The following is an 18,656-nucleotide window of genomic DNA, read 5'->3' on the forward strand; positions in this document are numbered from 1 at the left end:
GTTGAGGGCCCACTAGCAGCCACGTGGGTCATCAGATAGCATGAGGGGTTAGGCTGGAAATACTGAGCAAAGGATTGTATCTGAGGCCTGGAGACAAAGGGGAAAAGGGCAGAGAAGTGGGAACACATACGGTGGGGTCAGCTGAAAGAAGTCCAGCAGTTTTAAAAACACCGTTCAAGAATATTCTGTGTGACATCGTCTGCACCACCAACTAGACCATGCCTTGCTCTGGGGGTAACTGTCTTCATTGTTGTGTTCTAGGAAAGGAATTGTTTTCTGTCACTCAAGAGTCTTATGAGGGCCGAGGGCATTTATATTATATTTTGTGATTACAGTTGCAGATGCTGCTTATCTTATTTCTTGTAAAATGCAGAGGGAAGCCTTCCAAGGGCTTTCCTGCTCTTGGGTCTCTTTGTAATCAAATCTGCTTCTCCAGCAGTAATGGTAGCATCTATTATCTCGCCTGAGCCACCAGCCATCGGATTGCCTTGTGGCTTCTACATCACTTGTGGTTTGTGGACTGTCCTGCAGTGCTGTCTAGTGTTCCTGACAGTAGGTTTTAAGCGCGGAGCTGATTTATACTGCCTGGGATTTTCCCATCTCTTCCTAGCACTTGAATTTGGCAAGGCAATCACTTGATCTTTTCCACCCCATGTTCAGGCCTCCCTGGGAGGTCATTGGTGTCACACCAAGGAAGACTTCCCCATTGACAGAAAAAATGTTTGCATTGGAGTTGGGAACATCACCCCCTCTGGAAGATAGGCATGTTGTCATTTCAGATGAAGGAATGAAAACAAATAAGCAAATAAGAACATATTTTTCCAAGTGCACCGAGTCCGCAACAGAACTGGAAAGGGAGTTCTAGTACTTCTCTCGTACTCCTCGTTCCCAGGCACATCCTTCGGCTTTCTTCTCTTCTCACCAGAGCTCTGGCTCCTGAAGCACAGAATAATCATGCTCAAATCCAGCCTCACACTTAAGTTCTCAGACCTGATTCCAAGATGCTAGGTTCAAGGAGTTGGGTGGGTGAGGGGGGCATGTGGGGGGGGGGAGCGGCATTAGTCTGATATGCTAGCTCTCCATTCACTGTAACCTTGAATTTTTATATCATGTGGATCTGTCTTTAATCATTCCTTGTAATTAAGCAGAAACTTAGTGGATAGAAACTGACAGTCACATGACTGGTCCCAAAGCCAGATGCAAAGGTGTCTCTCTCCTCTTTGCTCCCGCACCCCTTTGGAGTGGTCTGTAGAGGGTTTAATTTAACGCCCTCAGTCCCCCAGTCCCCCTGTCCCCTTATCTCCATCCTCACCAGATAGACACTTCAACCCCTGAGGTTTCCTCAACTGTAAAAAACCTTCAAATAAGGGAGCCTGGGTGGCTCAGTCAGTGAAGCACCCAACTCTTGGTTTCCACTTAGGTCATGATCTCAGGGTTGTGAGATTGAGCCTTGAGTTGGGCTCCACGCTTAGTGGGGAGTCTGCTTGGGATTCTCTCCCTCTCCTTCCGCCATCCCCCAACAGTCTCTCTTCTTTCACTCTGTCTCATAAATAAATAAATAAATAAATAAATAAATAAACTTTAAAAAAGAATCATCCAATAAACATCATCAGCAGGACGTCCTTGTTAGTTCCCTGCATTGACTCAGAGTGGAACAAGGATATTTCTCCCTGCCTCAGGGGTCACTGTGACCCCAACCCAGATTTGACCAGAATATAGAGCTATAAATTGCAAGGCTAATGAAGGAGCTGTTGTTAGAGTCAGTTGTCTTCTTAAGCTTAAGAAGGTTAGAGTTCTTTTCTTTGACAAGCATAATATTCCTGCCTTGATTTCCTGTGCAATGTAATACAGTGTGTTCTCAAGACTAATTCTTGGAACAGTCTGGAAGGTTCATGTGCTTCTTATTTTGTTGCTACTTGTGGAATGCCAAAGGGGTTGAATGTGTCAGATGTATCGGGTCATTTCCATAACACACTACATATTAATAGAAAAGACGATGTAGAAATTCAAGGATGTGTTTCATCTTGTTTCAGCATTTAATTTCAGATCATGGCCAAATATCTGTTTTCATTGAGAAAAGCAAGAATCTGCCAAAAATCAACATGAAGCAAATGAATTATATCATGGTGAAAAAGAGTTAAGACATGTACACAGACACATTGTTCAATTCAGTTGTTATCAGAGTAGCCTTGTTTTCCCATTCCTGGGTTTATACTTTTCTTTGCAGTTTAGAGAACTTTTAGTTAGAGAATTCAGTTTATGTATTGCATTCTGAAACTGCTCACATTTCTATAATAGAAATGCTCATGCAGTTTTCACAGTCAGCAGACTTATTGTGGGGAGACCTCCCTGATTCTGAACTATACTACAAAGCTACAGTAATTAAAGCAATATGGTATTGGCATAAAAACAGACATACAATTCAATGGAATGGAATAAAGAGGCCAGAAGTAAACTCATATTATATGGTCCATTAATTTATGACAAAGGAGCCAAGACTATAAGTGGGGAAAGGATAGTTTTGGAAATAAAAGGTGTTGGGAAAACTGGCCAGCCACATGGAAAAGAATGAAACTAGACCACTGTCTTACCCCATGCACAAAAAAATTAATTCAAAATAGATTAAAGACTTGAATGTGAGACCTGAAACCATAAACCTCCTAGGAGAAAACATAAGTGATAAGCTTCTTGACATAGGTCTTGGTGATGATTTTTTAAAAATCTGACACCTAAAGCTAAACAACAAAAGCAGACATCAGCAGGTGGGACTACATCATATTAAAAAGCTTCTTCACAGCAAAGGAATCCATCCAGAAAATGAAAAATATATATATATATATCAAATGGAAGAAAATATTTGCAACTCATGTATCTGATAAGGAATTAATGTCCAACATATATAAAGAATGCATACAACTCAATAGCAACATAAAACAATTCAATTTAAAAATGGGTGGAAGATCCCAATAGATGATTTTGCAGAGAACACATACATGAAAAGCTGCTCAACATCATTAATCGCCAGGGAAATGCAAATCAAAACCACAATGAGATATCACCTTACACCTGTCAGAATGACTATTATCAAGAAGACAGGAAATAACAAGTTCAAGAGTGGAGGAAAGGGAACCTTTATGCATTGTTGGTGGCAATGCAAATTAGTGCCATGGAGAACAGTTATGGAGGGTCCTCAAAAAATCAAAAATAGAACTACTACCATATGATCCAACAATTCCACTCCTGAGTATCTTCCCAAAGAAAATGAAAACACTAATTCAAAAAAAATTACATTTCTATATTTATTGCATTGTTATCTATAGTAGCCAAACTATGAAAAGAGCCCAAGTGTCCATGTAGTGATGAATGGATATAGAAGATGTGGTGTATGTATACAATGGATTATTACTCAGCCACTAAAAAGAATGAGATCTTGCCATTTGTGACAACATGATTGAAACGTGAGGTATTATACAAAGTGAGCTAAGTCAGACAGAGAAAGACAAGTACTGTATGATCTCTCTTACACGTGGAATATTAAGAGAAAAAAAAAAGACAAGCTCATAGAGGACAGATTGGTGGCTGCCAGAATCAGGGAAGGGGTGGGGATGTGAGAAATATGGGTGAAGGGGATCAAAAGATAAAAAGAAAAAAAAATACAGTTGATGTGAAACAAGCAGAGCAATTTTGAATCACAATAAAAATATTGAATAGATATGTAGAAAAAAGACAATGTGTGTCCTTGAGAGATTTGCCCTGGAAATTTGTACTTACTCTATAATTCTCAAAATACTTTCTTGAAATTTTGGGGAAGATTTTTTTAAGAAAAGTTATTGTCAACTCTCTTAAATAAAACTAGAACAAAGTTTTGGGGGTTTTGTTTGTGCTTTTTTGTTTGTTTTTGTTTTGGGGGGTTTTTTTTGAAACTGCATAAACACGGATTTGGGAATTTGGAGCCACCCTGGAAAAACTCAAATTGCTGTTGTAGTCACACATTCTTTTAGATACACACCTACTTCTCTAGCCATAGTCTGAAACAATTTTTGACTCTTCTCAGACTATTTTCCACCTTCAAAGGAAGAAGATTTGCAATCCTTGTAGATAGTCAAAAGAATGAGCTGTGTTCTCTAAAAGCAGTTCCAGAAGGGGACTTTTTCAAAATGGTTAGAATAATAGTAACAACTCTGGTACAACAGGCATTACCTTTGAAAGAGTGCAGTTGTCTGGATATGTTAGTGCTTAGGTATTTGTTGAAAAAATATAATAGTTTGGGATGCCTGGGTGGCTCAGTTGATTAAGCCACTGCCTTTGGCTCAGGTCATGATCCCAGGGTTCTGGGATCGAGTCCCACATCAGGCTCCTTGCTTGGCAGGGAGCTGCTTCTCTCTTTGCCTCTGCCTGCCACTCTGCCTGCTTGTGTGTTCTCTCTCTCTCTCTCTCTCTTTCAGATAAATAAAATAAAAAAAAGAAAAATATATAATAGTTTATAGTTACATGTGTCATAGCGAGCTAGTGGATACCTTGCTTTAGAAATTATCACTTCCTTGAACCCAAATACAGTTGCATGGCCACAGTAGCTTATGAAGTGCTTGCCTTTGATTTATGGAGGAATATGTGATCTTGACATTTTCAGGAATCATGATAGCATAACCTAGCACATTAGTGCCACAACTACATCTTTTAGTAGTGAAAACACATTAGTAAAGCAAGACTTCACAAAATAGGAAAAAAGTACTATATTTTGAAAACTAGGTGATTACTTAAAGTATTCTTTGCCACAATACAAATTTTATGGTTGAAAACATATTAACATCTGGTGGAGGTGGTGTCCAGTCTAACTCATCTTTGTGAGTTTGTGGCTTATGTTATGAAAGTGATAACACCGTATTTTGTTCACGAACGGTGGCTAAAAATCTACTTGTAGGATAAATGCATGTGAGTATTGACAAATTAGATCATGCACATTTGATGCATTGCGGAATAGCTTGATGGAGCATTCGAAAGTAAATACAGGTTTACTTTTGTAAAATCTCTGTTTTAAATGATTTAACTTTTGAACATTTTACACGGACTCTGAAATGAGGAATCTGAAATCGGACTCAAGAAGGCATTGCAAGTTAGATATTTATAGAAATTAACCTAAACAGTGCATCTGTGATGAGTAACTTCTGGGGTTCCTGATGAAGCATGAGATGCTGGGAAAACAGGAATCGTACTTACTCCATGGACTGTTGGCTCCAGAGGGTATGAACTGAACTAGGAGTCTTTGCAGCAACCCTGCATCCCATACACGTGTTCTCATTCCAGATCCCCGGGTTCTCGTCTCTCCTTTGAAGTGTGGTGAATTCGGACTCGTGGTCTCCAAAGTCCTCCTCGATTAGAATATACACTATGATTTTCTGAATTCTCTTCTGTTCCTAAGTGATAGTGTCCTACCCACCCCGAAGTTCTTCGTATTCTCCATATGTACTGTAACATGCGAGTACTCTGGGGGAGCATCCCATGAACTAGTAAAATCTTTTCACTCCCAGGTTGTGTTATTACACAACCAGAAAACATCTGAGCTTTATGTACTCAAAGGACAGTGTAGACTCGACTCTCACAGTTATGCAGATAATACAACTAGCTGATCTGAAGGTCTGTTTTTAGTCCCTCAAAAAATTGGAGATACTTTTGTCTGAATTAGCTGGTTAATTTATCCACTGTCGACCTCACTTAGTCTTCGTAGAAACAATTTCTAAACCCCCTGAAACTGTAGTTTACGTTCACTCTGGTTTAGAGCTTATGTTCTCTGGCGGGTACAGAATATGTCACTTCATTAAAGAGAGACTCTCAATATTGTTTATGGAAACAGGGAACAAAATGAAGTCATAAATCTGGAAGACACCCTATTTGGCCACTGCCTTTTGGGGAGAAGTAATTCCAAATAATTAAAAAAAGGGCCAGTTGACTTTTTTCTTAACCACTGTCCAGGAAGGAGTTATAATTTCCCTCAGTAACCTAAGTCGGCAGCCACGGGTGTTTTCTTAAGTAGGTTCCTTCTTGGGGAGAACTGGAACAAAGGACATGACAGGATAATATCTAAAACTAACCCCTAAATATCTCAAGTTTTCCTGTCATTTTGCTTCTACTTTAAAGGCCTCAACCCATGTTAAGTCCTCGTAACTGTACAATTGAATTCAGTGCAACTGAGAATGTGCAAAACCTCAGAAAAGAAAAAAAAATCAGATTTCACATGGGGAATGAAGTGTTTTATTATTTCTTTCAAGTTCTGCCCCCTTTACACTTTTCTGGACGCATCTCTCAAGGCAGGCATTGCAAGAGATTTTGAGGAGAGATAAATGATGATCAAACACAAGCATAGCAGAAATGCCTTTTCTGAGGGTTAATGAGGTCACATTGTTTTTCATATTTTTTGAAGTCTTAGAATCCTTGTGGATTTTTATTCTGATGACAAAAAGCAGCTGTTTTTAGTCAACTTTTAAATGAAGTTCTTTCATAGTGCATCCATTTCAGAATCAGCCAACTTCTGGGCCCCCAGTGAACCTTCCCCTGTGTGAACGCCAGACACTTCCATTATTTGTGGGAGTTAATCTTCAGGTTAATCTCCAAAGACAGATTTTTTTGGAATCACATGTAAGTAAATAAGAATACCCATCTGGATCTCTGCATCTGAGGCTTGTTTTGAATTCATATATAAATTCTTTATTTCCACACAATTGTGCTATGTTAACCATCTCTGAACATAAATTACATTTTTCTACTGCTGAAATTCTCAAGTGACTCAATGAGTATTTCATTCTTTTCTCCTCCAGGGTCCTCTGGGGACCCTAGATTTGGAAGGAGTTCACTTATAAAATTGTCATCATTCACACCATCTTTTCTCCTACCTTTTATTTTTATTTTTACTGAAATATACATATAGAAAAATCCATGTGTATTAAGTACACATCTTGATCAATTCTGGCAAACTGAACATACACCCATATAACCAGCGTGCCTCCCAAGAAACAAGACACACCAGTGCCCTGAGAAGCCCTCGCTCACACTCCCGTCCCATCACTGGCTCTCCCATCTCCCACTAGCTATCCACCTAACTTCTAGCAGCATAGACTTTTCCTTGTCTGTTTCTGTGCTTCATTTACATGAAATCAAACAGTACATGTGCTTAAGTGTTTAGCTTCTTTCTCTTGCCATTTTTGGTAAGAGTTATCTTATTGATACATGTAGTAAAAAATGTTTCTTTTTTTTAAATTTTTATTTATTTATTCATAAGAGACAGGGAGAAAGAGGGAGAAGCAGGCTCCCTAAGGAGCAGGGAGCCTGATGTGGGGCTTGATCCCAGGACTCCAGGATCATGACCTGAACCGAAAGCAGATGCCTAATCTACTGAGCCATCCAGGCACCCAAAACTGTTTCTTCTTACTGCTGTGTAGTATTACATTGTAGGGATCTAGCACATTTTATCCATTTCCGTTGATGGATATCTGGGCAGTTTTCTTGTTGATGCTGCTACAGATAGTGCTCGCTCCTGTGAGCATTTTTCTGGATTTCCCTTGGTGAGCAATATGTATACATCTCTCTTGTATTTATATACATAGGAGATCATCAACGTATTTTATGTTTTCAATTTTATTGATGAAAAACATATCACTGAGAATGTCTGATCTACATAAATCAACCCAGAGTGACTCTGTTGAGTTGATATAATTTTTTTTTCTAAATCATAGAAACTCAGCATTTTAGTTAGCCAGGCTTCCCTCTTGGTTTCAGTCAAGATCATTTCATTTCCACCCAGTGCAACATCTGCCTCTTGCCCAGTAGACCTACTCGTGCTCACTGTACTCACGCTTACTCCTCCCTCTTTGCTTGTACTTCATAGTCATCATACTTCTAGTGATAAATAACAACAGCAACTGTGTATTGAGCACTAACCATGTGAAAAAAGTTGTGAAATTTTTTACTTTATTTTATTTGACCCTCACATTATTCTCATGTTATGCAAATATTATTGTCCCAATTGATCTGTAACTTTAAAATTATGATTATTATGATACAAATCTACAAAGCAAGGACCGAGAATGATGTAGTTAACCTTCATGCACTCAACCCTCAGATTTAATTTATGTAGAAAGTCTGACATTTTTGCTTCAATTTTTTCCTGTCCCGAAGATTTAGAATGAGACAACTTTCTCAAGTCACGCTACCACTAAGGGAAAGAGCTGATATTAGAGCCCAGAAGATAAAAGACTCTTTATTAGTGTCCATGTAAACTCTATCCTCCCGCTCATACTTGGTATTATTTCAAGGTCATACCTCCTTCAGATGGCTCTTCCTTGAATGACTCTATCCTGTTTTAGCTTTTCTTTTTCCAAGAATACCAGCCGGTGTTTATTCATTTATCCAACAAATATTCATTTAGCCAACAAACTTTTTTAGGTACCAGGAACTATGCTAGTTAGAATCTTTCCATGTCATTTGTAATTCTTACTACAGCCTGTGGGGGAGCTCAGCTGAACCAAGGGGAAACCACAGTTTAGAGCCTAAATCCCTTTCTAGTGCTCTAGATCTAGGAGTCCCCTAAGCCAGCACCCATCTCAAGTGCATCTGCTTCTAAAACCAATGCTTTTTTTTTAAGATTTTATTTATTTGACACAGAGACAGATCACAAGTAGGCAGAGAGGCAGGCAGAGAGAGAGAGAGGGAAGCAGGCTCCCTGCTGAGCAGAAAGCCCGATGCAGGGCTCCATCCCAGGACCCTGGGATCATGACCTGGGCTGAAGGCAGAGGCTTGACCCCACTAAGGCACCCAGGCATCCTAAAACCAATGCTTTTAATAACCTCTAAAACGTTCCTTGGGGAAGGAATGTTACTTTTTATTTTTTTGGTAATGGTAGTCAGTATGCAATGCCAGCTGGGTGTGAGTCCCTCTCCCCAGTGTGTGCCATCTCCCATTACACAAGTGACAATGTCCACGTCCAGAGGGGTGTGTGACGGGCACCGGGTCGAGGGCTACTTTGGGAAGCCAGGGTTGGATCCCCTCTTCACCACACCCAGTGCAGGGCTGCTTCTCTGTAACATGACGCTGCAGGTCTCCAGGCAGGAGGGGACAAGTATGTGAACAGGTCCATTCAACAAAATAAAACCTCTGGTTAATTCTCTGATAAAAACTTTTTCTTCAAGTCCACATCCAGTGACCTCATCATCCCATGTGAACCTGTTCTCAGTCTTCACCCTCCTTCCTTCAGAGTCTCCTTCTGAGGCGCCTCTTCCCCTGGCTATTTGGCACCTCAACTCTCCTTGCTTTCTTTCTAACTGCAATCATGCTCTCTCTCCTTCCTAAGTGACTCTTCCCCCTTCCTCCTAAAATACAGCCAGTACTCAAGGCTTTGCCTTGAACTCTCTTCTTTTTCTGTTCTCTCTCTGTCAACAATCTCATTTACCCCAGGATTTCCTGTGCAGAAGACCCCAGATCCTTTTATTTTTAGCCCTGATTTCTCCTTTGTGATTTCTTTATTTCCTTTTTATTTTTAATTATTATTTTTTATTTTTTATTATGTTATGTTAGATTTAGATCCAGGGCTGGAGCTGCCTGTGGAGTTCAACTCGTGCCAAGCAAATTTTGGCATTTGCTTTCCTCCCCAAACCTGTTCCTCCCTTTCATCCCACTGGTTGGCCATTCTCTCTGTCATGACCCCATGCCTCATTGACCTCTTGCCTGTGCTTTTATAAGGGCTCTTCCTGTTCCTCGTTTCTACTTAAACCCAGCCTGGTAACCGAAACCAAAGTCCTCTTCTTAAGGGCACCACGGGTCATTTCAGTGTCCCATCCAAATAAGCATTGAGGGCTCCCTGGTGCCCACCAACTAAAATTGACCCATCTGTGTCCCCTTTTTATCTAATTTCAACTGATCTTTCAAATCAAATTAATCTATTTTTTTTCTCCTGACATGTCTACTCTGTCCCATTTCTGAATCTTTTCCTAATGCTTTTTCTTTCTTTTAAACCAGGGATGATGGACATTAGAGGATAAGTCCCATCAAAGGAAATCCACTTCAAATGGGGAATGGGACCCACATTTTATTCTAGACAAGGAAAAGAAGGTTGATTAGGGACTTTAACTTAAAAAATGTAACTGAAAATTATGTTATAAACATAAGTTTATTTTCCTTATAATTAATAAAATTTAGGTTATAAATGGAATTATGTCCTAATTCTTGGAAAGTACAAAGAGCAATTATTGATCAACTTTTGGGCATGATTTTCTGGCAATTGTAAAATAAAGTGACTCAATCATATTGATTTTGACTTTTGCAACACAATTATAAATGATTTTTTAAAAATTTCAGAAACTTAGTTTTATTTAGAGCACCTTTTAAATTAACTTGATTTTACAAGCACCACATCAGTCCTTTAATTACTTGGGTTCTCTGTACTAGATCCTCATTTATGATAGTCTTTGCACGGAATTTGAGTGGTTCTTCCCTATCTCTCCTTTCATCGAACTGTATGCAATTCTGCAGAGTTTCCAGTATCTACACTTAGCACTAGGTTACTGTTGATGTTGTAATCATTAAACAATTTGTAAGACTTCCTGTGATGACCTGACACTTTTCCCTTAGGTCTTCTATGGTGTTTACCATGGTCTGAGTGTTTGAGTACATATCTGTTCTACCAATTTTTCAGTTTCTTGCAGGGCAAGAATAGTGCTTTGTTCTTTTCTGTACCTTTGTCAGATCCATGGAAATGTCTTGTACATAGTAAAAATTTAATAAGTATTTGTTGAATTCTGTTTTCTATTGGTTCCCCAGTAGAACCAAGCTTTGCCTTTTGCTAGATCTCATCATTGGACACAATGCCATCTAGTTTATGGAAAAATGGGCCATTGGCTTTTTTCTATAAATGTACTGTACTAATGAGGAGTTCCATTCCAAATCAAAGAGTCAACTTCAGATATAACCAATAGTGATATAGCCAATAGTGTTTCATAAAAGAGAGAATAACTAAAATCTTCTATGATAGCAAGTAAGACGTGTATTCCAAATCTTGTAAAATATTTATTGGTACATGATGTGTAATGGTTATTTGTGCTAAAATATATACATAAAATGAAAAGATATAAATTAGGCTATTTAACGTAAGTGTAAAAGTTATCACAAAATCAGTTAAGATTCTAATTGACAACATTCTCTTCTCTGTCCTAGACTTAGAAGGGGCTTTGGAAGATGATTTTAATCACCCAATTCATTTTGGGACCCCTGGGTGGATCATTTGGTTAAGGGTCTGCCTTCATCTCAGGTCATGATCCCAAAGTCCTGGAATTGAGCCCTGCATCGGAGTGGGGGGATGTCCCTGTTCAGCAGGGAGCCTGCTTCTCCCTCTTCCACTCTCAACTCCTTGTGCGCTCTCTCTCTCTCTCTCTCTTTGCCAAATAAATAAATAAAATCCTTTTCTTAAAAGATTTAAAAATATTTTAATATAATAAATTTTTTTAATTTTTTTTATAAACATGTATTTTTATCCCCAGGGGTACAGGTCTGTGAATCACCAGGTTTACACACTTCACAGCACTCACCAAAGCACATACCCTCCCCAATGTCCATAATCCCACCCACTTCTCCCAAACCCCCTCCCCCCAGCAACCCTCAGTTTGTTTTGTGAGATTAAGAGTCACTTATGGTTTGTCTCCCTCCCAATTCCATCTTGTTTCATTGATTCTTCTTCTACCCACTTAAGCCCCCATGTTGCATCACCACTTCCTCATATCAGGGAGATCATATAATAATTTTTAATAATAAAATATATTTTTATTTAAAAATAACACTATTCTTTTAAAAAATTTTCAAACAAGGAGTACCTGGGTGGCTCAGTTGATTAAGTGTGTACCTTTGGCTCAGGTCATGGGATCAAGTCTCATGTTGAGCTCCCAGGTCCGCAGGGAGTCTGCCTCTCCCTCTGCCCCTAGCCCCTGCTTGTGTTCTCTCTCTCTCGCTCTCTCAAATAAATAAAATATTTAAAAATAAATAAATAAATAAATAAATAAATTAGATTTTTAAAAAATCTCACTGGAGTATGCCTTAAGCAAATTACTTTACTCCTAAGTAAGTAGAGATTGAGTTTGGGAGAAGCTGATAATTCTGTCAACCTTAGATTTGCCTCATCTTATTTTAGGGGTCATGCAGTACCTCTTTGGGGACAAGATAATAATTTTGTTTCTACCACTAAGAGCTGAGCTAACATTTTCCCCAGTCACCCTTTTCTTACTCAACTTAAAGTCGTTCAGTCAGAGAACAAATAAATTCTACACAACAGCAAAAAGTAGTCATGTCATTCTCCTTGATATTTAGTCACGAGAATACTTCACATACCATTGGAAAACCATTCAAACTATTACCAGGTCACTGGAATGGGCATTTTAAAAAGAATTTCTGGCAGAAGACAATGCCCAGACTTAGAATGTACTGTTATATCAAAATCAATGAATGAATAAAGGTGGCAAAAATCTAAGAGTAGTAGGAAATATGTGGCTGTGATTGAGAAGCATTGTGATCTATGAAGTGGGTTGAGATGGTGACTACCAACATTGCTAACATCTAAGTAGGAAAAAAAAAATGCCTCCATAACTTGAACAACCTTGCTCTCTCTTACAAAGCTTTTATTCCTAAGTAGCAGTGTAGTGTACCTGGCCTAATGTGGGTTTTTTTTCCAAATGTTCTGATAAATATACTCTGGGGTCAAACTAAAATAGATAACGTATGCAAAAATGAGTTTTTATACCATTTTTTATACTTCCCTTTCTTTTCAGTATCCAAATCTATCCTTCTGGCTTGGAGTTTCTCTTTGTTGCCCTAGCAATGCCTATTAACTTGCAGGCTCCTTAATAAAGAAGGCTGCCTTGTGATGTATTTCTCAATGCCCCCATATAATTGTGACAGCTGAAATCAGATGCTGTTCTCTGTTCCTCTCCAGTCGTAATGTGCTATTTCCTAACCTTTAGCTGGGTCAGGTATTAGGACCCATGACTTCAGGACCATTTATCAAGAAACAGTTGCTCAGTTCAACTCCTATTAAATAATACTTCATTCAGACTTCTTTGGTCTTACCATGAAACTTTTTTCCAACATTTCTTGCCCTGCAAATTCTCATTTGAAACAGTTTATTAGAGAGTGAAGCAACATGCATTTCTGGAAACCATATGTTATCATATCAGGCTTCTTGGATGACCCTGCCTTGGTGCCCCACCATGGACTCACCCATTCATTTATTTTGTCATCAGCACATTCTTATTATAAAAAAAACTTTCACTACACATGCCTTATATTCATCCAGAATGAATGCCATCCTTTGTGAGAAAAAGAATAAATTTTCAGTCATCCAAAGGCTAAAGGATAATTATTATTTACATACCATCACTATGAGAATTATTAAAGGATGTACTTAAGCAGGAAGAAAAGCACGACCAAAGGAAAAAAATAAGACATACAGGAAGCAATAGTGAGCATGGAGTTTCATCAATGGATTTGTACCTGTAACTAACTGTCACCTGCAAACAAATAGCTATTTTTTCGTATTTTTTAAACATTAAACCAAGATGCTAGACAGCACCAAGGATATTATATGTGCATATGTTCAATGGGTGATTAAATTTGTGATTCCAGAAAAAAATAACTAGATAAAATATAGCTTCTAAACTGGCAGAGGGAGGTGCCTGGGTGGCTCAATTGGTTAAGTGACTGCCTTCAGCTCAGGTCATGATCCTGGAGTACGGGGATCAAGTCCCGCACTGGGCTCCCAGCTCCTCGGGGGGTCTGCTTCTCCCTCTGATTTCTCCTCGCTCATGCTCTCTCGCTCTCTCTCAAATAAATAAATAGATAAATAAATGTTTAAACTGGAAGAGGGAAGAACATGGAATTGAGGAAAAGGTCCATTCAATAAAAGTTAAGAAAAGAAAGAAAATAAACAAAGGGAAGAGAAAATACAGAAGAAGATGACAGAAGTAAGCTCAGAGTGTTGGTAGTCAACCTCATGTCAACACGTCAGTCCCACCGAGAAGGAAGACTCAGTGCAGGTGCTCTGGTGTGTGCCAGGTGTGGCTCTGAGTTCTCTATCCAGAGCAGCTCGTGGACTCTTAACCGACAGCCCATGAAGGGGGGACATTTCTTACCCCCATTCTGTAAATGAGGATACTGAAGTGTAGAGAGAGTAGATCTCATGCCGGAAGTCACACAGGTTCAAGGTTGGAGCCAGGATTTGATTCAGGTCAAGTGTTCTGGGGCCTAATACTCTCCACCGGCGTCACTGTTTAATCGGTAATGTTGCCTGGGAAACACGAGCTGCAGAATTGTATATTCAGTACGATGCCACTTGTTAAAATGCGAAAATCCGTAAAACAGTGGTCTATACATACGTATAGACCATAAAAATATGTTCTATACATAAATGTATGTTAAAAGTATTGGGAAAACACATTCATCAAAATTCCAGAACAATGCCAGTTTCAAGATAGTGGTTATCTTTGAAGAGAGAAGGGAAGTAGTATATGATCTCAGAGGGCTTCAGCTATATCTGTTATGTATTTGTTTCTTGTTTTTGCTTTTTTGTTTTTTGTTTTTGTTTTTTATTTTTTTTTGAAAATTTTATTTATTTATTTGACAGAGAGAGATCACAAATAGGCAGAGAGGCAGGCAGAGAGAAAGGGGAGGAAGCAGGTTCCCTGTGGAGCAGAGAGACCTACGTGGGGTTCCATCCCAGGACTCTGGGATCATGACCTGAGCTGAAGGCAGAGGCTTTAACCCACTGAGCCACCCAGGTGCCCCTGTATTTGTTTTTAATATATGGTCTGTGGGGTGCCTGTGTAGCTCAGTTGGTTAAGCATCCAACTCTTGATTTTACCTCAGGTCATGATCTCAGGGTCCTGGGATTGATTCCCATGTCATTCTCCCTGACCCTGCCACCCCTCCCCATGTTCTCCCTTCCTCTCTCTTTCTGTGTCTAATAAATAAATAAATCTTAAAAAAATAATATATGGTATGAAGCAAACATGGCAAAAATGTTACACTTTGTTATGGCTGGGTGATGATTCACAAGTGTTTTTGTAATATTTTCTATTCTCTTTGCATGTTTGGAATATTTCACAATTAACATATTTTCTCTTAAAGCAAAGAAACAGTCCCAGGAAGGAGACTCTTCTCTCTTCTATACTCTAGGAAATTAGTCATTGAATCCTGAATTTTAAATTGTTCTTTTTACATATGGCTCATTCTGTAGAATACACTGCTACCCACCATTGTGCATGTACAAAACTGTAACAGTGTTGCTGTTTGGGGGAGCAGTGCCTAACAGACCTTTCCTTCACTCGAATTTGGAACCAAATTGACAAAGACAAAGAAGTCAGACAAATGCAAATCAGACTATCACCATTTGCTACTTACAAGACATTGGAGAATGTGGTGGGGTGTGTGTGGCAAAAGTGGGCTTTTAATACTGAACAGACGTATCCAGCCAAGCCGGTGGCCCTGGAGAATCGTGGACCGTTGGAGGGCAGGGCCTGCCCCTGTGAGATTTATGCCAGTGAGAGGCAAGACCAGACTGGAGTTTTCCTGCACGAGGGAGGAAGCAGCTGAGCTCTCTATACCCAGCTCCTCCCCACGGCCCCTCTGGCCTCAGTTCACGATGGTGGAAGACTGAGGCATGCAAGAGAGGCTGGAACTTTCTAAAGAAAATTATCCTAGTGGAAGTCGGAAGAGTCAGGAAGAAATCTTCTATAATCCTCCCAAGCCCACTCAAACAAGAGTAAATCCGTCTTCTGTGGCTTCCAGATGCTCAGGATACTAGGAGTTTTGAGGACATGAGTCATTTATATAATTAAATCATAGCCTGATTGGCACATCTGGAAACAGACTCTCAATCCGTCCCATCACAGCAGATATTCTTATCAACTAATTAGTTTATGTATGTATTTTCATTCATGAATTCATTTATTATTTCCTTTTCTGAGAGACTCTCTCCCTTTGTGCTCTCCCTTCTGAAGCTCTTCTCTGCATGAGTTGCTCTGTGATCCTGCCTCAGAGCTGCCATTCACCATCATTTGGGGTATTTCCACCCCCTCTGCCCTATGTTGTGTCCTACTTCCTGCTTGTTTGCTTCACTCCCTCATTGGGGTAGAAGGTGTCTCTCTGTGGTTTCCTGAGAACAGGTATGTGGGAGATCCACTCTTCAAACATGCCTCTCTGGAAGCATCTTTTTCCCACTCTTCCCTACTGCTTTCCATCTTTGGGGCTTTTTTCTACTCTTTTTTTTTAAATATTTTATTTATTTATTTTACAGAGACCACAAGTAGGCAGAGAAGCAGGCAGAGGAGGTGGGGGGAAGCAGGCTCCCTGCTGAGCAAAGAACCCGATGTGGGGCTCGATCCCAGGACCCTGAGATCATGACCTGAGCCAAAGGCAGAGGCTTAACTCACTGAGCCACCCAGGCACCCCCTTTTTTCTACTCTTCAAGTCCTCTTCAGTGTTATCCTTCCTTCCTGCTGCTGCATGTTTTTGACTATTTTATTTTTATTGTTGTGTCCTTTCTTATAAAATAAGATACAATAGCTTCTCTTATCCATCTGAGGATAACAAACTTTTTTTAAAGTTTCTTTTACCTTTCCTCTTGGTTCCTGCTTTTGTTTGTTTGCTTTTGGCTTTTGATGTTCTTCATGGCTGGTGACCCTTGGTCGTCTGTTTCTATTTTAAAGGCACACTGCTGTAACGCCAGTTGAAAGTTTCGTGTGTGTGTGTGTGTGTGTGTGTGTGTGTGTGTGTAGTGGGAAGAGGGGACCTGTGGGCTGGCACACTTCACTGAAGGAGGCAAAGTTCTGACCGTTGGCGAGGAGACCACTCAACAGGACTGCCGTTGACCCATGTAGCCCCTTTGTAGGAATCAGAAAAAAGGATCCCCTGGAGCACATGAGTTGTTGACCTGTGGATGCCTTCATGCTGATTAGAAAAAGGTAGCCCCCTCCCTTGTATGGGGGGGTAAAGACTGGATTTCATTCTTTACTCACCCTCTCAGGCAATGTCTGTTGCCTGAGAAACTGTGAGGGCCCAGCTCCTGAATGTTGGTATGTTTAGGCCTTTTTCCTCAGATGGTCTGTGTTCTGCCTGGGGGCGAGGCTGGATGGGGTTGTGAGGGTGGGGAGGGTCTAAAGGTCTGGTGCCAGAGTTCCAGGAGCCATGTAGAGGAAGAAAGCCAAGGGAGGGAAGAAGGTCTCACCGGTGAATGTATAGACTTTCCCTTAATCCTCTGTTGCACTGAGGAGAGCGACTAGTACCCAGATAACCAAGCCTGTCTGACTCAGCGTCCCAAGAGTGACCTCACAGTCTTCTTGTCATGAGGGACAGTGGAGGAAATGGGGGGAATCCCCGGAACCCAAGGACTCAACCATACTCTTGTTTTCTTCTCCATCCCTCCCTGTTCCTTCCAAGACACAGTTCCTGAATCTTCCTGGAATTTTGCATCTCTGCTGGCTTCCCATGTCTTATCTGCTTCTCAGACTTAGAGGTCAGGCTCTCTCTAATGAGCCTGGGCAACTTCCCTGCATCTATCTACTGAACGACTTTCGAAGTTTTGGTGCCATGCCTCCCCTACTGTTTTCTCAAATGTTCTTTGTCCTTTTGTGTTTATTCTGTTTTTATGTGGGTAATGTCATTTTAGTAGGAAATTGTAAAGAAGTAGAAACAAACACGGATGCTCTGTTTGTTGTGTTTCATTGGAAAGTCCTCACTTCTTTATCATTTGGGGCAAGGTTTCTGGGTTACTAAACTTCTGCATCGACTCATTATTCTAGCATGAGTTCTAAATTTGGTAGTGAAGGGTTTGATGCATTTTACTCAAGACTGTAGTTGTTGCATTGCTCTTACTGTTTGGATCTTTTTAAGCTGATCAAGAGGCTAATTGTGCAGAATCTGTTTCTGATTTTCTTTGGCAGTAGTGAGGTGCTATGGGGCCTTTGCAAGATTGTGAAGATGAAGTAGATTTAATTAAGGGTGAAGGTCCAGCTTTGGTGTGCATATTCATTCACTTGGACCTCCTGTCATCCCACAAAGTTAATGCTGCTGATAAATGGACCCAATCGCATCTTTATGGTTCTGCTTGTACCCTGCAGCAGCCCTCTGTCCAAGCAATAGAAAGTAATATTGTTTACCAACCACTTGACCTGAGTGCTGCTTCTGTGTGGGTGGATATGCCCTTGCAAGATCTTAATTACAAGCCTGAATATCTAATTTTGTAAGATACAGTGATCTAGAACATGATGGATTACTTCTTTCACCACAAGATCTATTTGAATACCAGTCAGTGTTTTTATGTGCATGTGTGCATGTGTGTGTACGTACATATATACAGTTGTGCATATATGCAGTTATGGGCATGTTTATGTGTATGTATAGAATAGCACATCTAAGCTATGATTGCAAACTCAGGAAGTGTTATTTGTAAACATAATTCTTGTTAACAAAAATAACTAAATAAATTAAAAATAAAAATGAAGCTTGCTAGAAACCTGTTTACAGATGCTCCTCTTCCCTTGGCGCCAAAGGCTGTTGTGCTCTGCTGTGGATTCCACCACCTGAACTGTTTCCAGAACTTGGGCACTCTACCTGCAGTTACCAGGGCATTT

General features: G+C 40.0%; 1 protein-coding gene across 6 annotated transcripts in view; it reads left to right on the forward strand.

The window, feature by feature from the left end:
* RNLS (renalase, FAD dependent amine oxidase) overlaps nucleotides 1-18,656 on the forward strand; it is a 263,258-nt gene that overhangs the window by 45,374 nt on the left and 199,228 nt on the right. The window lies entirely within an intron of this gene.

Source organism: Mustela erminea, chromosome 14 (genome assembly GCF_009829155.1).
Source record: "Mustela erminea isolate mMusErm1 chromosome 14, mMusErm1.Pri, whole genome shotgun sequence".
In the NCBI taxonomy this organism is placed as follows: Eukaryota; Metazoa; Chordata; class Mammalia; order Carnivora; family Mustelidae; genus Mustela; species Mustela erminea.